Source organism: Hyperolius riggenbachi, chromosome 7, assembly GCF_040937935.1.
Source record: "Hyperolius riggenbachi isolate aHypRig1 chromosome 7, aHypRig1.pri, whole genome shotgun sequence".
In the NCBI taxonomy this organism is placed as follows: domain Eukaryota; kingdom Metazoa; phylum Chordata; class Amphibia; order Anura; family Hyperoliidae; genus Hyperolius; species Hyperolius riggenbachi.
In genome coordinates this window covers 126,760,250-126,782,385 of record NC_090652.1, presented here as the reverse complement: position 1 = coordinate 126,782,385, position 22,136 = coordinate 126,760,250, and the positions used below count along the sequence as shown (strand labels likewise).

The following is a 22,136-nucleotide window of genomic DNA, read 5'->3' as shown; positions in this document are numbered from 1 at the left end:
CAGAATTTGTAACATGTTTATTCATATTAATTTTGTCACTGTAATTACCAATTATTTATTTTGTACCGATTCTGTATTTTGTACCAACTGTGTATTTCGTATATTGGTGAACACCATGAGTCTGTATTATTTGGTACCCCATGTTTGTTTCTTAATAATAATATAAATAATTATCTACTTATTTAAAATTTGAAACATAATTAAAACATGTTTCCCATGCCCTGAGCTGTTTTTTCAAAATGTTAGTTTAAAAAAAAGTCCTTCGTCAGTAAATTTGTATATATTTGTCAGTAAAAAATAAATTGAAAAATTGGCTTGGGTTCACTCTGTAGAAGCTGAGCTGAGGTGAAGAGGGAGGGGGAGGAGGCGGGAGGGACAGCAGCACTGTGCCTGTCTGTGTGCCTTATCTCTGTAGCGGAGTATTGCTGAACAGAGCATGTTTTCACAGACCCGGTGACTTCCTCCCGGACTACAGGGATAAATCACTTTATTTACAGACTCTGCGTAAATATACTGACGTTCAGCAACACTGCTCGCTACTGACACTCCTCTTCTCGCCCCCTAGCAAAGTGACCAGGCAGCAGACTAAACTCGGAGAGCAGACGTGAGCGGCCGCTGATGGAAGGAGTCAGGGGAAGTCTGCTCCTCGCCCACCCCCGCCGCCGCTCTGACACTGGCACAGCGCAGGATACATGTTCAACTGGTTAGGCCGCTGCAACAATGTGACATTTAAGGCTCGTGGCCCCGCCCGGTAGTGCAAGGGAAGAAGAAAAAGTCCAGTCTGCCTCCGCTGATAGGTGGATTTGGAGGGTGTCCCTTTTCACCAGACTTTTTGTGGATTGCCTGAAAGTTGCCCCGTTCCCGGAATTCGGAAGAAATGCTACTATTCCATGTTTAATTCTCCCCCGTTTCTGGCTATAGGCATTGCACTTTTAGGATTCACACTGGGTTACCCGCAGGATACAGCCTGTCGCTGCATGTCTGGAGGATGAGAGCAGCTCTCTAACTGGTGAGTAAAGTTTCCCTTCTGACAAGTCTAGAAGTGTTGGGGAGATGGATGGGGAACATGGAGATCCTGTAGGCTTCTACTTGTCAAATGAAAGAGTTGTGTTAAAGCACACCTGTCTGTACATTTTCTATCAAACAGCTTTATTGAAAGCATAAAAGAAAACAACACCTACCTGTCTGTACATTGGCCATACATGTGCTGAGTTAAATTGTCATACAAAGAGTTAAATTGTACATGTTCTGTATGGATGTTGTTGAACACTGATTGAAAGACTGCTGTAAAGCAGAAATGTGCCTTTTACATTTAGGAAGTGGGCTTTTTGGTCACTTTTAGCCCCTTACACACTCCTAGGAGTTCTGGTTCACCATGAGCTTGCCGGGCAATCTGTAAAGACTACTGTATGATCTTTGATTGATCTTTATGAGATAAAGCTTGTTATGTACATGGAAGATGGGATGCAGCAGCCAGGCGTTCCTTACTTACGTACTCGCTCCCGTACTTGTTCGCCCCGAGCATGTCCCGGTGTCCCCGCAGCCCCCTGTCTACACTGCGCATGTGTGGTTGTCCTGTCTGCCCGATCTCAGGCTGTGGCTGCAAGTGACATGATCCAGCCAAGCCTCCAGACACGTCAAAGCTAGTTCACAGCTCCTAACCCCCGCCTGTGTTTGTTAACCTTTTCAATAACAGCAGCTCCCTGTTTCCAGTGACTGTTACTAAAGCCTGGTACACACCATGTTATTTTCACTTCCGATTCTACTCGAGCGAGAGATCAGATTGATATTCAGATCTGACATTGATCGGATATAGAAGAAAGCTAGCACATTGCTACTATTTAGTATTGATATAGCCCTGGCATCTCCTGTAGTGCTTTACAGGCTATGCAGTCTTGTCACTAACTGCCCGCAAAGGAATTTGCAAAAACAGTCTTATTAGTCTGCCGACAGCTTGTACTCACGTGCAACAGTCGGCAGAATGACCGCCCCGTGGGAGGGTCTGACGGACCCGTTGTTTTAAAAAATACGGCGTATGTACGTGCCTTAATAATCCATAACACCATAGTCGTATGTCCATCGTAATCTGTGGCCAATTTAGGGGGACACCAAGTAACTTATCTGTATGTTTTGGGGAGGAAACCAGAGCGCCCAGGGGAAACTCACTCAGACACAGGGAGAACATACAAACTGGGTGCAGATAGTGCCCTGGCTGGGCTTTGAACCAGGACCCAGCACTGCAAGGGGAGAGTGCTAACTACTATGCCACCATGCCACACACACACTCATTTATGTATTTATTTTTCAAATGTCGCTTAAATTTCTGATCATTACTGATAGCCAGTATTTTGGTTGACATCTCCCAGCATGTCTGATCTGTTTCCGATCAAGAAACAGATTGATTTTGAGCTTGGTATTGGTCACTGGCAATCAGTTGGGTGTATATTTTTTCCCCGGATATGATAATTTTCTTGATCGTAAGTAAATGAAAATTGCATGGCGTTTACCAAGCTAAAGTGTACCTGAGATGGCAAAATAAAAAGTTTTTTTCTGCGAATGCGCTACGCCACTGCACATGCGCAAAAGAACCGACTGGCGTGACTAAGCCACCGGGGCTAATTGCGGCTGAATAGAGACACTCGGAAGGACGGTGAGGGACACATCGGTGCTCATGGGGCTGGAGGAAGTTCCGGGTGAGCATAAAATCTTTTTATTTTGCTATCTCAGGTTTACTTTAAGGCTTTATTCATTCTCAAGCTAAATATGGATAACCAAGCACATTCACTTCAGGAAACTTAAAGGGGAACTTCAGCCTAAACAAACATACTGTCATTAAGTTACATTAGTTATGTTAATTAGAATAGATAGGTAATATAATCTCTTACCCACCCCGTTTTAAAAAAAACAGGCAAATGTTTGTGATTCATGGGGGCTGCCATCTTTGTCATGGGGGCAGCCATCTTTTTGGTTGTAAGGAGGTGACAGGGAGCAGGAGACACAGTTCCAACTGTCCTGTGTCCTGATAACCCCTCCCAGCTGCACGTGCTACATTCAAAATGTAAAAAAAAAAAATTTGCACCAAAACTGCAGAACGAGAACAACAACATCAGAAATCCCATCATGCTTTGCACAGCATTAGGGGAAAAATGCCCGGGCAGTTTTTTTCTGTGCAGCTAAAAATGAGACTTGTATAAGAGAAAAAAAGTTCTGATGCTGTGAAACAGTTAAAGAAACACCAGGCCTTTCCAGTGCTGCTGAGTCAATTTTTAGTCTGGAGGTTCACTTTAACCAGAGAAGAATATGCCATTGCTTATAATGTTTTGACAATATACGTTACCTGAATTTTATTCTGATCTTCTGCCTATCATGTCTAAAGCCCCGTCTACACGCAGCGATCCGGCAGCTCGATTAGCCGCCGGATCGCCTCTTTCGCATCCCCGCGCGTACCCGCCACGTCCCCACTCGCTCGCCCGCACGTGCGTCGTATTCAATCCCCCCTCGTCCCCGTGCGGCACCGCTTATCTTCTGCTTGATTCCCTGCCATTGTCCCCTCGTGGGGAACGAGCAGGGAATTGGCGGTGGCGAGATCCGACCTGTCGATCTTATCAATCGAGCCGCATCAGCGGCTAGATTGATAAGTCACATCACTCCGTGTAGACGGGGCTTTAGAGGTCAAGTTGCTTTTCTAGTGTTTCCCTCGCAGATTAGTTGTCACGTGCTGCCTAGTCTGGTAGGGCTGTTTCACACTGAAAATCAGTAATTGCAGTCACTAAGCATTTTCACAGCAATTTTTCTTTTGAATACTTGTAACACAATCCTAATTGCTGAAATAATGCTATACACATTTACTACTTTGCCGAGAACTCTCTGGTGTGAAATAGCGTTTCAAAACGCTGGCAATTAGAAAAGTGTATAAAACACTTTTTGGTGTGAAACAGCCCTAAAGGAAGATCCCTGGTAGTGCACATGGTGGGTGGTGTTGGCATTTATTCAGCTTTGAGGCATCGGCTGCCAAACACCACCACATGCCGAATTCACAGCTGGTTTTTCAGCTCAGCCATCCCTATAGATGTGCAGAGGATGTGTTGTAACTGCTTCCAAAATACTTTCACTAGCTTGTTATTTTAGGTCCGATACACAAACTACTACCAACACCCATGTGGCAGCTGCTGTACGTTTAAAGGGGGGTGGTAACTGTACGAATGCTGTGACTAACCAAGCGATTAGTGGTGGTGGTTAGTATGTGGTATAATCTGAGATTCAGAAAAGCCCAAATGCTTTCTGAATCTCAGATTGAGTGTTCTGACTCCACTGGCAGCATGGTTGTTGAATGTGTGTCGACAAATATCAGCATGGTAGCCAAGCTAATAGCATCTTTAAAGTAAACCGAGCACCTTTTTTATCATTCAGGACATTTCTATAGCACATGAAAAATGCATGCCGACAATCTGTTTCATTATTAAAATAAACTTTCATTTTACCTTGTATTTTACATTCGAAGTAGATTAATTACCCTGTTTCAGCAGGGCTGCTCGTCCGTCCCCGGCTGCAGAGCTTTCAGGTTCCTAATTGTTTTATTGGGCTAATTACCAAGAGGTAAACAATGCTATTAGACAACAAAGGGGATTCGTAATTAGGACTGTTTCTTCAAAGACCTAGTTTGTGTCAATGTGTCAAGATAGCATCTCTGACTTCTGTAAATAAGGAATGTGAGAAGGGGAGGGGGGAACATGGCAGCTTCTATGCCAGGAGAGATTCCATTGAAAGAGAATGTGCTCAGTTCCCTTTAAAGAGAACCCAAGGTGTAACTACATAAGTCACATACTTACCTAGAGATCGGGAAGCCTCTGGATCCTAATGAGGCTTCCTTCGCTCTCCTCTGGTCCCCGCTGCCCGGTCCCCTCCAGATGATCAGGACTGCTCTCCTCTTCTGACATGAGTGTGGACATACCTGTGCAGTGGCATGGAGTGGCTCATGCAGCTCCAGCTTATTGTGCAGGTGTGATTGTGCTTGCACAGGCACGAGTACAGCCACGCTTGTTGGTAATCTTTGGTGGAGCCATACACACCACATATTTTAAAATGTATTTCCCTGAGAACCATACAGTATGTTTCAAACTGGGACAGTGTGCATGCGCAGTAGAGGGCTCACGTCCCTGTTGCTATGGTGACGTGTATACAATTGATCCTCCAGGCAGCAGACGTGCCAGACATATCTTCAGCTTCTCTTGGCTCTTAGCAACATCAGCAATTTCAAGTGAAAGGCAGCCTATTGGGCCAATCAAAGTGCAGGGATCTCGTCCTACGAAGTCACTGGACTGGACAGGGTCCAGAGTGGGACAATTGGAGCAGCTGTTAATTTGGGGGGAGTGTGAGTAAGTTAGTAGTGCACGCTACAGCACTAGCGTGCCTACTTTGAAAATTTTACTTGCGCTGTCACACTAAACTTTGCTGCTTGAGCAGTGTAGCTTAGTGAATCAACCCCTACTGATTTGTCTTTGAGCCAGATGTAGCCATCAAAAGAGCTACATCTGGCTCCCGAGCCATAGGTTCCCTACCCCTGCTTTAAACTATGGTAGCTGTTTTAATTAATATCAGGCATATCTCCAACTGTGCACTCAGTCATTTAGCATATTTAAATGGAGAAAATTAGTCACTCTTCCTAGGAGTTCTGGTTCATGATAAGCTTGCTGGGCAATCTGTAACTTCTGTTTGCTATCATCATATATCCTACATCTAAATGTGGACCAGAGAAAGGGATCAGAAATCTATCAACATACACGTTGAAGGCTAATGCTAAAGAGTCCTCTCCAAGCAACTTGATGTTCCTCTGTCAACAGTTGAAATTACAAGTCCGTGGGACTGTAGCCAACCTCCCTGGGCACAGCAACTACTGTAGAGGGAAATCACCCCAGAATGGGTGAAAATATATTTGTAAAGCCTCGTCTACACGTGCCGATAGTACTAATCAATTGAGTCGCTGATGCGGCTCAATTGATAACATCCGACCGGTCCGATTTTGCTGCAGCTGATTCCCTGCTCGTTCCCCACGAGGGGACAATGGCAGGGAATCGAGCGGAAGAAAAGCGGCGACGGCGGGGACGAGCGGAGGATCGAATCCGACGCATGCGCGGGCGAGCTGGGACGCGGCGAGCACGGACGGGGATGCGGAAGAGGTGTAGACGAGGCTTAAAGGGATACTTAAGTCAAAAATAAAAAATGATTTTTACTCACCTGGGGCATCCCTCAGCCCCCTGAAGCTGTATGGTGCCCTCGCAGCCTCGCTCCGATCCTCCTGTCCCCGCCGGCGGCTACTTCCGGGCTCGGCGACAGCTGCCGACAGGCTGGAAACGCGAGTGATTCTCCGTGTTCCCAGCCGCTATATCACCCTCTATGCTGCTATAGTTTTAAAAACACTTTTCTTTTATTGGTCGGATGAAATATGCTAATTTTTTGAACGACTTCAGTTGTGTGTATTTGAATCTAAAATATATGAAAGTCTAATGTTTATCAGTATATTACAAAAAATAATGAACTTTATCACAATATGCTAATTTTTTGAGAAGATCCTGTATGTCTGCTTACGTGAAAGCATAAGTAGATACACTGCAGATTTATTGCAGTATTTGTATCTGCTGTAAGAAATGTTTTTCTTATTATTAGGTTTTTATGCTGTTGCATATCTTTTAGAGCAGAGAGAAAGTTCTGAGTTCAGGTCCACTTTAAAGTATATCTGAAGTGAGAGGCATATGGAAGCTGCCATATGTATTTCCTTTTGAACAACACCAGTTGCCTGGCAGTCCTCTGATCTCTCTCTCTGCTGTAGTGTCTGCATTACTCACCTGAAACAAGAATGCAGCTAATCCAGTCAAAGCACCTGTTCTGCTTGCTTGTTCAGAGCATATGGTTAACAGTATTACAGGCAGAACATCAATGGGACAAGCAGGCAACTGAAATAAATATGGCAGCCTCCATATTCTTGTCAGTTCAGGTGTCATTTGATCCTTAATGTGCCCCCTCCTGCGAACTATTTATTATTTATATTAGTATTTATATATTGTGGACATATTACGCAGCGCTGTACAGAGTATATTGTCTTGTCACTAACTGTCCCTCAGAGGGGCTCACAATCTAGTCCCTACCATAGTCATACGTCTATGTGTATTTCATGCATGTATCATAGTCTAGGGTCAATTTTAGGGGGAAGCCAATTAACTTATCTGTATGTTTTTTTGGGGTGTGGGAGGAAACCGAAGTGCCTGGGGTAAACCCCCACAGACACGGGGAGCACATACAAACTCCTTGCAGCTGTTGACTTGGCTGGGATTGAAACCGGGGACCCAACGCTGCAAGGCCAGTGCGCTAACCACTACGCCACCGTGCTGCCCACTACACCAGCCCTATTACTATTACAGTAATCTATAGGTAAATTCACGTACAGTGATGTTTCAGGTGACCGTTCAGGAACAATTGTGCTGTCATCCTGCTCAGATCTCTGGTGAGCAGTTTCTTTTGTTGTGTGGAGGGGTGGACAAGCAGGACATAGCTACAGTAGTTGTCAGTTGATTACGCACCCATATCCACCATGGAGGATAAAGCCTGAGAACATAAACAAATATCTGGGACTCATGTTTCAGCATCTAGGAATAATCTCTTTTATGCAGATCACAATAAAGGTGCCTATTAACGGTACAGTTTTTTTTTCATCAGCTGCCCTTTTTACGATCGGAAGTAATCGGAAGGTAATTCTCAATTGTTTCCATGAACAGGTTGATTAGGGCATTTTCTCTCTTCAGATACAATCATAAAATCCAACTTTTGGTTTCGACAGGATTTTCAGTGCCAAATGACCAAAGAATCGTTTCACGTTGATTTTCAACAAACACTGCACTGTTTTCTGTACAATTCAAGTTTAAATATTGCATTAAAAGCTTCTGATGAAAATATTGTACCATTGTGAATTGGCACCTTTAGTGTTTCAGGCGGCAAATGCCCTTCATCACTCTTCCCAGATGCTGCACATTTGTTTAATAAATGCCTGAGTAGGCGGTCATCTTGCCATTCTGATGACTGACAGAGTATAGGGAAAAGAACACACACACGCACTGTTTCAGTGTTTGATTCAGCTTTAGTAGCTCACCTACTGCTTAGGCAACGGCAGCTGCACTAAGCTGAGGGTTGCTATGTGCCATCCCTCTTAGTAAACCTAGATCTCAGCGTATCATCCACTCTGACTGTGGGAATTGAATTCCGATACTCATTGAGTTTTGTTCATATCAGCCATGAAATCTGACCCACATAGCCCAACCCACAGGAAAATGGAATAAAAACATACTATACATCCTGTGACACATTACTATACATTCTATGATACATAAGTGCAAATGTAGCCATACACACGGTAAGTGCCAGCCAATGTGGCAAACCAATCAGTCCCACTCTGATCTGATCCTGGGAGGGGTTGATTTCTATCACACACAGCACATCAATTTTTAATAGGTTCAGAATGAGATTTATTAAACTTTAATCAAACCTTGCAACACTTTGGGTCACCAAAATGCTATGCTTTTGATTCTACCTCAATTGATATGATTGCTCTACTTTTCTGCCATCAATTTTACAATAATTTGTTGTGAGCTGATCTGCCTGTTAATGGTAAGGATCAATAACTGATGAATGTTATAGGAATATAGAGGCGCCAAAAGAATAAAAATATCTAAAAAGTTTAAAAATAGAGGAGGCAGTGGTGGACTTACCTCCTACAAGCAGACACAAGATAATATTGATGTAATATCAATAAAGCAGTTTAGTTATAGACTCCCCAACATCATACAATGCGTTTGGCAGGATGGACCCCGCTTCTTCAGGCAATGAGGAAGGAGCATGTACAAAAAGGTCTGTAACTCAGCAAAGTGCGTCTGTCGACAGTGTAAAACGTGTTGTATGATCTTGTGGAGTGTATAAATAAACTGCTTTATTGATATTACATCAATATTGTCTTGTGTCTGCTTGGGGGAGGTAAGTCCACCACTGCCTCCTCTATTTTTAAACTTTTTAGATACTATTATTCTTTTGGCGCCTCTGTATTCCTATAACATTGTACAAGTCCACCCTTGGTGGAGGGGTGTTTTTTCCTTATTTTCTCCTATCTACTGAGAGTGACTTCTTAACCCTGAGAGGGGTCAGGTCTAATCTCCCCACCTGCATTATCAGTGGTTGCCTGTGAGGTAACCCTGACTTGTGAGTATATTGTATTTCCTCCATCATCTCTTCCTCTACTACCAGTACATACTACACCATATTGGGCTCTTGGTGTCCCCTTTTTGTCTTCGTAACTGATGAAATTCACCAAGTGAAAAGTTCTTCTCTGCATTCTTCCTAAGCAAATTAGTGGACTTCTTACAATTATCCATATCAGGCTGTACATCCAAGAAGAGTAGCAAACAGAGATCATACCCCATTGTGAATTAAATGCTATCATGCTTCAAATGAATCATTTCAAAGACCTAAAAAACCTCCTTTGTCTCTCTTCAGCCAAAAAACATCATCAATGAACCTGCAGGAACCCTGAGCTAAGAAAACTCATCAAAAAAGTTGATTGAACGGTGGTCACAATTTAAAAGTCAACAACAACATAAAAAATTCACCATCATAGTTACCGTGCATAGTTAGTTTGGTTGAAAAAAAATCTGTCCATCAAGTTCAACCAGATCAATTCACTCATTGAAATTCACAAAAATGTTTAGTGTCCTTAAAACCCTGAGTGGAAGATCTAATCACAAAGTGGAATAACCAGTCTAAAAATAGACTGAAAGGCCCCAGGACTGAATCAACTGGCAAAATTGTCCCGGAAGATGCCTGTAAAAATGACAGAGCCTGTCTTGACAAGCTCTGTCTTAATGTGACAGTTCAGGAGTGGGGTCTTCAGGCTTAAATACTTACCTAATTTATATGTCATTGGCTTACAGGTGACGCTCTGCCCCCTTCCTTGGCAGTTGCTGCCATGTTTCTGTCAAAGCTCTTCGGAAACCTATGCCTAGGTTGCCTCTGCCTGCCCCAAGCTCGGCAGCAACCAACTAGCTGCTGAGCTGGGGGCAGGCCATGAAACAAATTGCAAGGGCCGCATCTCTTAAGGGGGCAACAAGCTCCCTGTAAGCAATTTCTGGGGGAGGCAGCGAGGTGGCCAGGGGGGACCAAGCTCCGAGAAGAAAGGACACAGGTATGTAATTTACTATATAAAATGCCTCTGTGTCCCAATTATTCTGCCAATACCTCCTTGGGTACGCTTTGTGACAGTAATTTAAAGAGCACTTTACTCTGGAACAGATGTTCATCTTCTATGTGTGTATAGACGTACAATATTTTACATTTTTCACAGTACTACTTTAAAAGTTAAGAAACTTGAGCAAAATCAAACAAGCAATAGCTACTTCAGGAGTCTTTTACTAGACCTTTCCAGAGATATATCCCAGCATCTCCAGTGGGAATATCATAAGTGATCTAGCACGTCTAGTCTCTGGTAAAAATTGTAACCTCACCTCACGCATCCTACCTAATAAAACCTAACTGTCCTTGCGTACTCCTGTTCCTGTGTCCTTGGGTCTGTGCTTTTTGTTACTGCGCATTTGTGCAGCATAGACAGCCGTTGGGACAGGAGGAAAGGCCACTTAGCCAGGCGGGCGTGTTTACGGGTGGACGGGTGCACGCGTGTGGCTGGCGGGTGCGCACGCATGCACACTGACATGCAGAGGTGAGAGACAGACCTAGAGCCCATTTTTAAATGGGCTTAGGTCTACTAGTATCTGTATAAAGTGGCGGAACTGGGAAGCGGGAGGTATAGAAAGGTAACCATTGCCCTTGGCCTGTACTTAGTCGAGATGATCCAGTACTGGATCTCTCATCACTGCATTGGAAGGGTGTGGGCTGCCAAAAACATGCTAGATTTTAAGGCAGAAGGGGGCTCCATCGGCAGTCTTGTCTGAGAACCATTTAATGTGTGTACAAGACATTAGAGAGAAAACTGCCAATATCTGGGGATATCTTTTGAATTATTCCTCAATACAGTATACTACATTTTTAGAAAATATGTGCATATACTTTGGACAAATATAGCAAAAATGAATCATGAGGTACTTCTGCACTTAGATATTTGAGTTAAAACAGGCTTTAACTCATTAACAGCTTTTACAAAATCAACTGTTTAGCAAAGCATTATAGCCTAACTGTTTCAAACTGAGTCCAGCCAATTTAACAAGAAAAACATTCTTCTGGAATTGGCAGACTTCAGTCAACTTCCGTAATACAAATCACTGAGGTCAACACTTCAAGATTGCCAGCATGTTTGGATTGTACAGGATTCCTTTCTCATTAAAGTGAACCAGAGATGAAAATAAACTAATGAAATAAATTATTGGATCTGTCCTTCTACTCCTAAAAATGACTCTTTTAGATATTTCAAGGTTTTATTTTATGTATAAACATTTACAAAACAGATTTAATGTTTCATAGTCTCTGCTCAATTGCAATGTCTCAAGAGTCCCAAAGTGAAAATACATAAACTATTGACCTTTTTATCGTTTCCTCTCACAGTAAAAGCCTAGGTATCTGCTTAGGAAAGTGTTTTATAGCTGTAATTTGTTATCAGTGAGCCGACTGAGTCCTGACTGGAGAAAAACTGTCAGTTCCATAGCTAATTATAACTCTTTCAGGCAGGGAAAAAAAGAAAAGGAGCACAGCATAAGTGTCTGTATGCTTGCCACTGTATTTACACATGTCTATCTCACCATGTCACATGTCATCTCTGGTACACTTTAAGAAGTCATGGACCACCAAGGGGCAACAGTACTTGCAAATGCGATGCCACTGCCGCAGTGTCATTTATAGTGAGCTGCAAAAAGGACATTTAAAGCAAACTTGAAGCGAAAATAAACGTATGAGATAATGAATGTGTATGTGACATTGTATTTGTAGTACAGCTAAGAAATAGAACATTAATAGTAAAGAAAAGAGTCTCCTATTGTTTTCCAGTACAGGAAGAGTTAAAATCTTAATTTATCTATGCAAAAGTGCTTTTCTGGGCTCTTCGACCCTCTGGGTTGAATACAGTCCTGTTTTCTGAAGCACTTAAACAGCAGAGAAACCGTGAGAGACAGCTTGGGTTTTTCTGCAGGAAAGTTCAAATGGTCATTATTTGTACTTTGTTTTTTTTTATTTAGCTCAAATGGGTAAAAATAACATTGGTATAGCATTTTGATGGACTCCACCCCCCCTCCCCCTCCCCTCAATAGGCTAGGCTTACAGTGCCAGTGCACTGTGTCACTTGATATTTTGCCAAGCAGATTCTTTCTCAATGTTATGGCAATTGATCAATAGTGCACTAAAAATGCATGCAGCTGTGCGCTGTACACTGAAACAGAAGTGTGGCCATTACGTTGTATTGGCAACATATCTCACTAGCAGCTGATGCGCTGACACAGCTCATTCAATGTAAACCTAGTCTCACCAGGCCACTAAACTGCCCTAGAAACAGATGTGCTTGCAGGCATAGTTCCCTTCTACTTCAGGGTGACTCGCATGTTAGTTCCAGCGGTGTGGAGGACTTGCTGCAATTTCTTACTTTCCTTTGATATTCTGTATAGTTTGGTAATTTTTCCAAAACATCAGCCTTCATTAAGCAGAAATGCAGATGCTTTCTGCATCCGGCTTTCCGTATTGCAGTCAGCTGCGGTTGTCTTCCGGAAGTCCAGTTGCAGCTGTCACTCACTGCAGAAATCTGCAACAAGCAATCCATATTCTCCACCACTGCACACCATGTACCGCAATGGTACAACCGCATTCAATGGAAATGACTCCATTGACATGCATTGGTCGCAGAGCCATTGCAGGAAATTGCGATTATGAATTTGCAGTTAGTGGAAATGGACCCTAATTCTTTATTTTTATTTATTTATTTATTTTAAATGTTTAATGTTAGGGGATTTCTTTGAATTTATTTTTTACTTTTTGAGAAACAGGAGTTTGCCTTCTTGAAACATAAGGTATTTACATCACTGCTGAATATGCAAATCATCTCTTTGGGTTGGAGGGAGGTTAGTGTTACTTGCTGATGAGTAACTGCATTGCTCTACAATGACAGCTCTGGGGACATTTTTACGCGTTACGGGTGCAATGCGTAAAAATTTATGCATTGCACCTGTAATGCGTTAAAATGTACTTGTTAATGTCCGCGATAGCTTCCTGCACCAGCGGGAATGCGTAAAAAGGTATGCATGGCGCCGGCCGACTTGTGCAAAAAACGAAACTAGCTGGCAGCGGGGGACCGGAGGAGCCATGAGTAACTGCGAGGGAACAGGATGGCTGCAGGGGGCTGGTAGATGCCCCAGGTAAGTTAAACTCATGTTTTTTTGGGGAGTTCAGGTTCCCTTTAAAGGTGTTTTATTGGAAAGGACTGCAAATATCGCTTAAGAGAAAACTCATAAGAAAATGTTAATTGCATATGGGCCATGGGCCTGTGGATTTAGCTCTGGTAAAGCAATTGCATCTCATGGTTATTGGATCATTTCACATGATAGGATTCTGCATTAAGTTCTGCTTTAACAGTTTCTATATGCTTTCTGGAGGTCTGGGTGTTTTATGACCAGAACATCTGAGTCATATGTGAGCACAGGCTATTTTGCCCTGTTATTTTGCAGTAGATGATCATCTGCTTTACATGTGATAATGCATGTGTCACACTGGAGTGTTATTGTGATTTCTGTAACGACTATATTGTTTTCAGATAACAGTTTTTGCAGTGGTGCTGTGTCCGGCAGCTGCAAGATAGACATTCTGTTTGCTATTTCAAGTGAACCAGAACTCCTGTTAACAGTTTCCAAACAACAGCCTTACTTATCGCTCCTTGGCTTCTGTACCTCAGAACAGAGTGTTACTGAGTCCCAGATGGCTTTATAACTGGTCAGACTTCTGGGTGATTGAACTGTGAGCATAGTGCTCTCTCATCATGCTATCCACTGATCTCCACTGGTCTCCGCACCAATGCAGAGACTGGAGCACATACTAGTGAAGTAAAGGGATCGGGCCTGTCACCAAAATTCACAGCCTCTCTTGCCTCACAGCAAAGGAACTCTTTTGTTTTATTAAACTAATGCTACAGAGAGATAATTACTGCTGCTGGGAAACCATCCTTACAATTATTTGTAAATGTGTTATTACTATTTCAAGTCTTCTTTAAATTGATCCACAGCATTGACATGAGTCGGAAGCGTAAAATACTATTCCCTCTCCGAGTCGTAGCAACTGGGAGGGAGAAGTCATTCAGGGTCCAGCTTTATTCTATGCATAGGCCAAATTTTAATTAGGCCTACAGAGTGGGAGGGATTTCACCTTTTTGCTGGATTTCCATTGGCTGCAGGACTTTTTCCCCTCTAAGACCTGGGTTTTCCCTGACAAACCTGCCATCAGCTTCACACTGGTGGTGACTTCATGAGTTCATTTCCACCTTACAGGTTCTCTAAGAATCAAACAGTGTTGCCCCAGAACAGTAAATGAATAGTTCCTTGTTCATTTCAGCATATATAGTATCTGCTTCTCCATCTCAGACTTCTTGGTATTGTCTAGTGCTATAAAGCTATGTGTGTTACATCATTACCTTGAGACACAGTGCCCTCTCTCTTGTGCTGGATATGGACCGGAAAGAAGAGTCCACATGCAGCCATGCAAGAAAATAGACAACTTGCATAAGCTTTTAAAAAAATACATTTTCTTGCCTTAGAGTACGGGGATGGGGTGGGAAGATATATATATATATATATATATATATATATATATATATATATATATATATATATATATATATATACTACAAGCTCATAGATCCTCATCATCTGACCACTGTCTGCTCATACTCATAGTCAGCTAGCCACACTCCTACTTAGGGTGCATACACACATACAATTTTGATTGGCCAATTTTACCACTTCCATGAGAGCTTAAAACCAACCAGCTTAAAACCATCTGTTCATTTGCAAACTGTTAGCCCTTTTAGTACATAGATAAGGTAAAGTTAGCCTGAAATTGGCCAATCAAAATTGGATGTGTGTACCAGGCTTTAGTCACATGTACATGAAGATGAAAATGTGGCTGTATTGCCAGCTGGAACCATGCCCCCCCCCCCCCCCCCACCCCCCTGCTGACTGACAGCCTCTGATGGCTTCCGACCTAGTGGGGGAGAGAGAGGAAATGAGCAGGCAGTAGGAGATTAATGAGGAGGGAATAAGCCAGGTATTTTCCTATTTAACCACTTCCCAACTAAGGGGTTTTACCCCTTGACCACCAGAGCAATTTTCACCTTTCAGCGCTCCTTCCATTCATTCGTCTATAACTTTATCATTACTTATCGCAATGAAATGAACTATATCTTGTTTTTTTCGCCACCAATTAGGCTTTCTTTAGGTGGGACATTATGCCAAGAATTATTTTATTCTAAATGTGTTTTAATGGGAAAATAGGAAAAAATGTGGGAAAAAATTTATTATTTTTCAGTTTTCGGCCTTTATAGTTTTTAAATAATGCATGCTACTGTAATTAAAACCCATGAAATGTATTAGCCTATTTGTCCCGGTTATAAAACCGTTTAATTTATGCCCCTATCACAATGTTTTGCGCCAATATTTTAATTGGAAATAAAGGTGCATTTTTTTCAGTTTTGCGTCCATCCCTAATTACAAGCCCATAGTTTATAAAGTAACAGTGTTATACCCTCTTGACATAAATATTTAAAAAGTTCAGTCCCTAAGGTAACTATTTATGTATTTTTTTTAATTGTAAATTATTATTTTTTTTTAATTACAAAAAAAAAATTGGGGAGTGTGGGAGGTAAGGAGTTAATTTTTTGTGTAACACTAATTTATTTCTATGTAAAAAAATGCTTTAGAGTGTAATTTACTATTTGGCCACAAGATAGCAACAGTAACTTTTTGTTTAATACAACCTGCAAGCGTCCTTCCGGACCCTTGCAGGAAGTACTAGGAGGCTGAGAGTTTGTTTGTTTTTCACAATGATCGCGCTGCTCAGCGGAGCAGCAGCGGATCATTGCGGGGCTCAGATCAACGAACGGGAATGGATTTTCCCGTTCATTGATCTCCGGGCGAGCGGCGGGCGGCGTGTTTACCGGCAGGAGTGCGCGCTAGAGCGAGCGGGAGCGCGGGCAGCGGCGGGAACGCGGAAAGTACGGATTTCTCCGTCCCTGGGGGTTAAAGGATGGAATAAGGGATGGAGAAATTCGTACGCGTGGGGGTAAAGTGGTTAATTTCTCAAAAAAATAAATAATTTTTAACAAAACTTTTTTTTTTTGCTTGATTCATTTAAAATGATTTATTGAATACATATAAAGAAAATTGTGCCTGGATCTAGATCCCCCTCCAGTAATAAACTTACTGCTGGCTGTCCTGTTAATTAATTTCTGGTATGTTGGTTGTGATAAATTTCCCCCCTCACACCCCCACACCCCCCCCCCCCCCCTCCCAGTTATCTGCGGACAGCAGCTTTTCAACTTTGAACTTCCGAGGCTGATAACTGTCATTGTTCAGTTGGCTGCTGTTAGTTTAGGCTCTGAACTGCCAGCCACTTGGTTTGGTTTCTCTCTACCTTTCATGCATGTGCAGATTAAAGTGCCGGCTCAGCCAGGAACACTGAGCATTCATGTCTGCACTTTTATAGCTTATATTTCAATAAGCAGCGTTCTGATTGCGCTTTCAATTTCAGAGCTCTTTTTTTCAGTTGCAGCATCTATGAATTGTTCCATAAAATGGTTTTTGCATTGTGGTTCTACATTTCATCCATCTTCAGCACTAACCGTGCCCAAATTTCACTTCTCTTTTTTCAGGGTAATTTAAACCTCCATCTTTAAAGCGGTTACTACGCTGTGGAGCCTTTCTATATGAAGTTTTGAATCAGGATGATGCCATTTATTGGCTAACTTAAAAGAATAAGAGTAAACAAGCTTTCGGCTGTAAAGCCTTCGTCGGGCTTCAATCCTGTTTGATCACAAGATGTTGGAACACATAACTGTATACATGCAACATCAAAAAGGGATACATAGATTGCTAATGTCATGTCTGTCCTATTTAATCTCTTGTATTGCCTTGTACTGCCATTGCCACTGTCCACAACCAATTCTGAGTACCTCAAATGGCGTACTTAGTGAATAAAGTGGATAGTTAGCCAATAAATGGTATCATCCTGATTCAAAACTACTTGCTTTTACTGATGGCTAACACGGTACAATACCCTACTGCTTTCTATGAGCTTGATTCACTAACCGGCGCTAAGCTGGTTATTGTGCCTTATAACCTAGTGGGCGCAAACCACGGAGTTAGGTGGTTTGCGCCAACACATCACGCACAGCGTGGTGCAACGGTAATAGTGCGCTGTGCGACGATAACGACGCACCCGCTGCCCTGTAAACGTCGCACATCGTGCACCAAAAACGGTGCGCCGCTTCGGGGGGCACCCGATGCGCCATTTTCAGCACACCGGGTGCAACGTTTACAGGGCAGCGTCTGCGATGTTATCGTCACACCGCGCACTATTACCGGCGCACCACGTTGTGCACGCTGTGCGCGCTGCTGTGTGCGATGTAGCTTTGCGCGACTGTTAGTTTGGGGCACTAAGTGTCTTTTCACTCCGGCGCTAAGTACCGGTTAGTGAATCAAGCCCTATATGTGTAAAGGTTTCCATTAATATTGTCTTGATTGTACAGCCCTACCACTTCTATATAATATGAGGAACTACTTAAAGAGACTCTAAAGTCTCTTAAAAATCCTTATTTCCGCCAAAAATATTGTTTAACATATTAGCCCTAACTAAACCGCCGCATCCCCGCCGCTGTTTACTATCTAAATCCCCCCTAACTCATCGGGGGGGGGGGGCAATCCGGGCAGCGCTTCTGTGAGTGGCAGAGCTATGAGCCGCAGCTCTGCCTCTCAGCGCGTCTGTCAGCCCGGATCGCCGCCTCTCCCCCACCCCTCTCAGTCTTCCTTCACTGAGAGGGGCGAGAGAGAGGCGGAGATCCGCCGCTGACAGACGAGTGTGAGGCAGGGCTGCAGCTCATAGCTCTGCCTCACACGGAAGAGTAGAGGGCAGCAAAATCCACAACCAAGAAAGTCGTGGATTTTGCAGGGGAGAGGGAGGGCGAGTTTGGGGGGATTTAGATAGTGTACAGCGGCCGGGATGCGGCGGTTTAGTTAGGGCTAATATGTTAAACAATATTTTGGGATAAAAAAAGGATTTTTAAGAAACTTCAGTGTCTCTTTAAAGGACAACTGGAGGCTGCCATATGTATTTCCTTTTAAACAATACCAGTTGCCTCTCAGCCCTGCTGGTCAATTTGGCTGCAGTAGTGTGGGAATCACACCAGAAACAAGCATGGGGCTAATCTTGTCAGATCTGACTGTAATATTAGAAACAGCTGATCTGCTGCATGCTTGTTTAGGGTCGATCATTCACTGCTTCTCCAATCCCTGCAATCTGCGGGTATCCAAAACCTTACCCTAGGATGGTTCTCATCCTACCTCTCAAATTGCTTCTTTAAGACCTCCTTGAATGGTTCCTCCTCAACCTCCACCTCCCTTTCAGCTGGGGTCCCCCTAAGCTCTGTTTTTGGCCCCCTTCTGTTCTCAATTTACACCGCCTCCATCGGCAAACTTATCTCCTCTCTGGGCTTCAACTATCACCTATATGCAGATGACACCCAGATTTTCTGGACTCAGCCCTCTCCTTCACCCCCCACATCCAAACCATTGCTAGGGCCTGCAATTTCGATTTACGCAACATCTCCAAGATCTGGCCTTTCCTGACCCCAGACACTGACAAACTCATGCCCTCCATGCCCTCATCATCTCTCACCTGGACTACTGCAACACTCTTCTGTCAGGCCTTCCTTAGAACCGCATTGCCCCACTACAATCCATTATGAATGCAGCAGCCTGACTAATCTACTCCTACCACGCTCTGTCTCCACGACTCCCCTATGCAAATCCCTTAACTGGCTTCTAATTCACTCCAAAATAAGCTGCAATATCCTATGTTTGGCCTACAAATCTATACACATGTCCTGCCTGACCTACATCTCTGACCTGGTCAGCAGATACAAACCTGGCCGCTCACTTCGCTCCTCCAACAACCTCCTCCTAACCACCCCACGCATCTCGCACTCCCATGCATGGCTTCAGGACTTCACTAGAGCTGCCCTATCCTGTGGAATGCTCTCCCACTGCCTATCAGGCTTGCCCCCTCCTTCAACACCTTTATAAAAGCTCTCAAAACTCACCTATTCAAGGAGGCCTACCTACCCTACCTCGACACTGCCCTAATGGCCCATACTCACGGGCAACTTGAAGGGCCTGTCGCCAGCACACGTGAGCGTGTGGGCGACAGGCCGGCGACAGCTCCTTGCCAGGTCCCTCCGCGTACACACGCGGAAGAGGGACCAGCGGCGCGACGGAAGCTGTCTCCAACGTTCCTCCTCCCCCCGCCGGAAGCTCCGTATACTTCAATGGAGGTTGCTGTCGCTAGTCCATGTACTCACGCGGACTAGCGACAGTTGCGGCGGCGACTTTCGCCAGGCGATTGAGCAGTTCAATCGCCTGGCGACAGTTCAGGGTGCGCGCCCGTGCAACGGCGCATACTCACGGGCGACCTGTCGCCGCAACACGCACGCGCCGCGTGTTGCGGCGACAATTGTAGCCCGTGAGTATGGGCCATAACTCTCTCTGCTGAAAACCCCTCGATGCACCCCCCCTCTTTTTGTGTCACCACCCCTCCCTCTAGATTGTAAGCCTTTGGCAGGGCCCTCTCCCCTTGTGTATCATGCTTGATGGTGCAATCTACCCGGAATATGTGAACTCGTATTATCAGCACTACCACTCCAGTGTATGATCTGGCATTGTGTTGTTACCTGTACTGTGTTGTGTATCTTATTGCTTATTATCTGTATTGTTGTATTTATTGCCTGTTACCTGTAATGTGCTGTCACCCCTGTTAGCATTGTCTGTACTCCTATGTATTGTACAGAGCTGCGTACTATGTTGGCGCTAAATAAATCCAATAAATAATAATAAATATTAATAATATGATTAAACGTATTAGAGACAGAGGATCAGCAGGACAGCCAGGCGACTGGTATTTACTTAAAAGGAAATAAATATCTGTTATTTTAGCTGTCTTTTAAAGTATCCATTCAGAGTATATCCACTGAGTTTACTCTTCTGTGTACATACATTTGGTAAGATTGTATCATTAGTGGGCACCTTAAAGAGACTCTGTACTGTCCGATTTGAACAATAAAAAACATATCAATGGAGTCACTGTGATCTCCTGGATCCCTCTTTGCTGTTTCCGCTGCTCCCGCCGCGATCCTGGCTTTTAATTGCCAGTTTCAGGCAGTGTTTACAAACAAAAAACATGGCTGCTAACCAGGATGTGATGTTTGTTTGGCTTGCAAAAGTATTCGGCCCCCTTGAAGTTTTCCACATTTTGCACATTTTGTCACATTATTGCCACAAACATGAATCAATTTTATTGGAATTCCATGTGAAAGACCAATACAAAGTGGTGTACACATGAGCAGTGGAACGAAACTCATACATGATTCCAAACATTTTTTACAATTCAATAACTGCAAAGTGGGGTGTGCATAATTATTCAGCCCCTTTTGGTCTGAGTGCAGTCAGTTGCCCATAGACATTGCCTGATGAGAGCTAATGACTAAATAGAGTGCATCTGTGTGTAATCTTTAGTGTAGATGCGGCGGCGATGTGGCTTATCAATCGAGCTGCTGATGCGGCTCGATTGATAAGATCCGACAGAACGGATCTCCCCACCGCCGATTCCCTGCTCGTTCCCTGCGAGGGGACAATGGCAGGGAATCGAGCGGAAGATAAGCGGCGCCGGCGGGGACGAGCTGGGAATCGAAACCGGCACGGCGAGCGGGTACGCGGCGGGTACGCGCGGGGATGCGGAAGAGGCGATCCGGTGGCTAATCTACCTGTGTAGATGAGGCTTAATGTCAGTACAAATACAGCTGCTCTGTGACGGCCTCAGAGGTTGTCTAAGGTTGTCTAAGAGAATATTGGGAGCAACAACACCATGAAGTCCAAAGAACACACCAGATAGGTCAAGGATAAAGTTATTGAGAAATTTAAAGCAGGCTTAGGCTACAAAAAGATTTCCAAAGCCTTGAACATCCCACACAGCACTGTTCAAGCGATCATTCAGAAATAGAAGGAGTATGGCACAACTGTAAACCTACCAAGATAAGGCTGTCCACCTAAACTCACAGGCCAAACAAGGAAAGTGCTGATCATAAATGTAGTCAAGAGGCCCATGGTGACTATTAGTTGTGCACTGCACAAAGTTGGCTCTAATGGAAGAGTGACAAGAAGAAAGCCATTGTTAACAGAAAAGCATAAGAAGTCCTGTTTGCAGTTTGCCACAAGCCATGTGGGGAAACAGCAAACATGTGGAAGAAGGTGCTCTGGTCAGATGACACTAAAATGGAACTTTTTGGCCAAAAGGCAAAACGCTATGTGTGGCAGACAACTAACGCTGCACATCACTCAGAACACACCATCCCCACTGTCAAATATCGTGGTGGCAGCATTATGCTCTGGGGTTGCTTCTCTTCAGCAGGGACAGGGAAGCTTGTCAAAGTTGATGAGAAGATGGATGGAGCAAAATACGGGGCAATCTTGGAAGAAAACCTCTTGGAGTCTGCAAAAGACTTGAGACTGGGGCAGAGGTTCACCTTCCAGCAGGACAATGAAACTAAACATAAAGCCAGGGCAACAATGGAATGGTTTAAAACAAAACATATCCATGTGTTAAAATGGTCCAATCAAAGTCCAGATCTAAATCCAATCGAGAATCTTTGGCAAGATCTGAAAACTGCTGTTCACAAACGCTGTCCATCTAATCTGACTCAGCTGGAGCTGTTTTGCAAAGAAGAATAGGCAAGGATTTCAGTCTCTAGATGTGCTAAGCTGGTAGAGACATACCCTAAAAGACTGGCAGCTGTAATTGCAGCAAAAGGTGGTTCTACAAAGTATTGACTCAGGGGGCTGAATAATTACGCACACCCC

General features: G+C 43.8%; 1 protein-coding gene across 2 annotated transcripts in view; it reads left to right on the top strand.

The window, feature by feature from the left end:
• The first annotated feature begins 408 nt into the window (after positions 1–408).
• Positions 409–22,136, top strand: part of RHBDF1 (rhomboid 5 homolog 1) — a 152,113-nt gene continuing 130,385 nt past the window's right edge. For both annotated transcript variants that reach the window (XM_068244624.1, XM_068244623.1), the window contains exon 1: positions 409–1,009. The gene's annotated coding sequence lies outside the window, so the exon portion shown is untranslated. The remainder of the gene's footprint in view (positions 1,010–22,136) is intronic.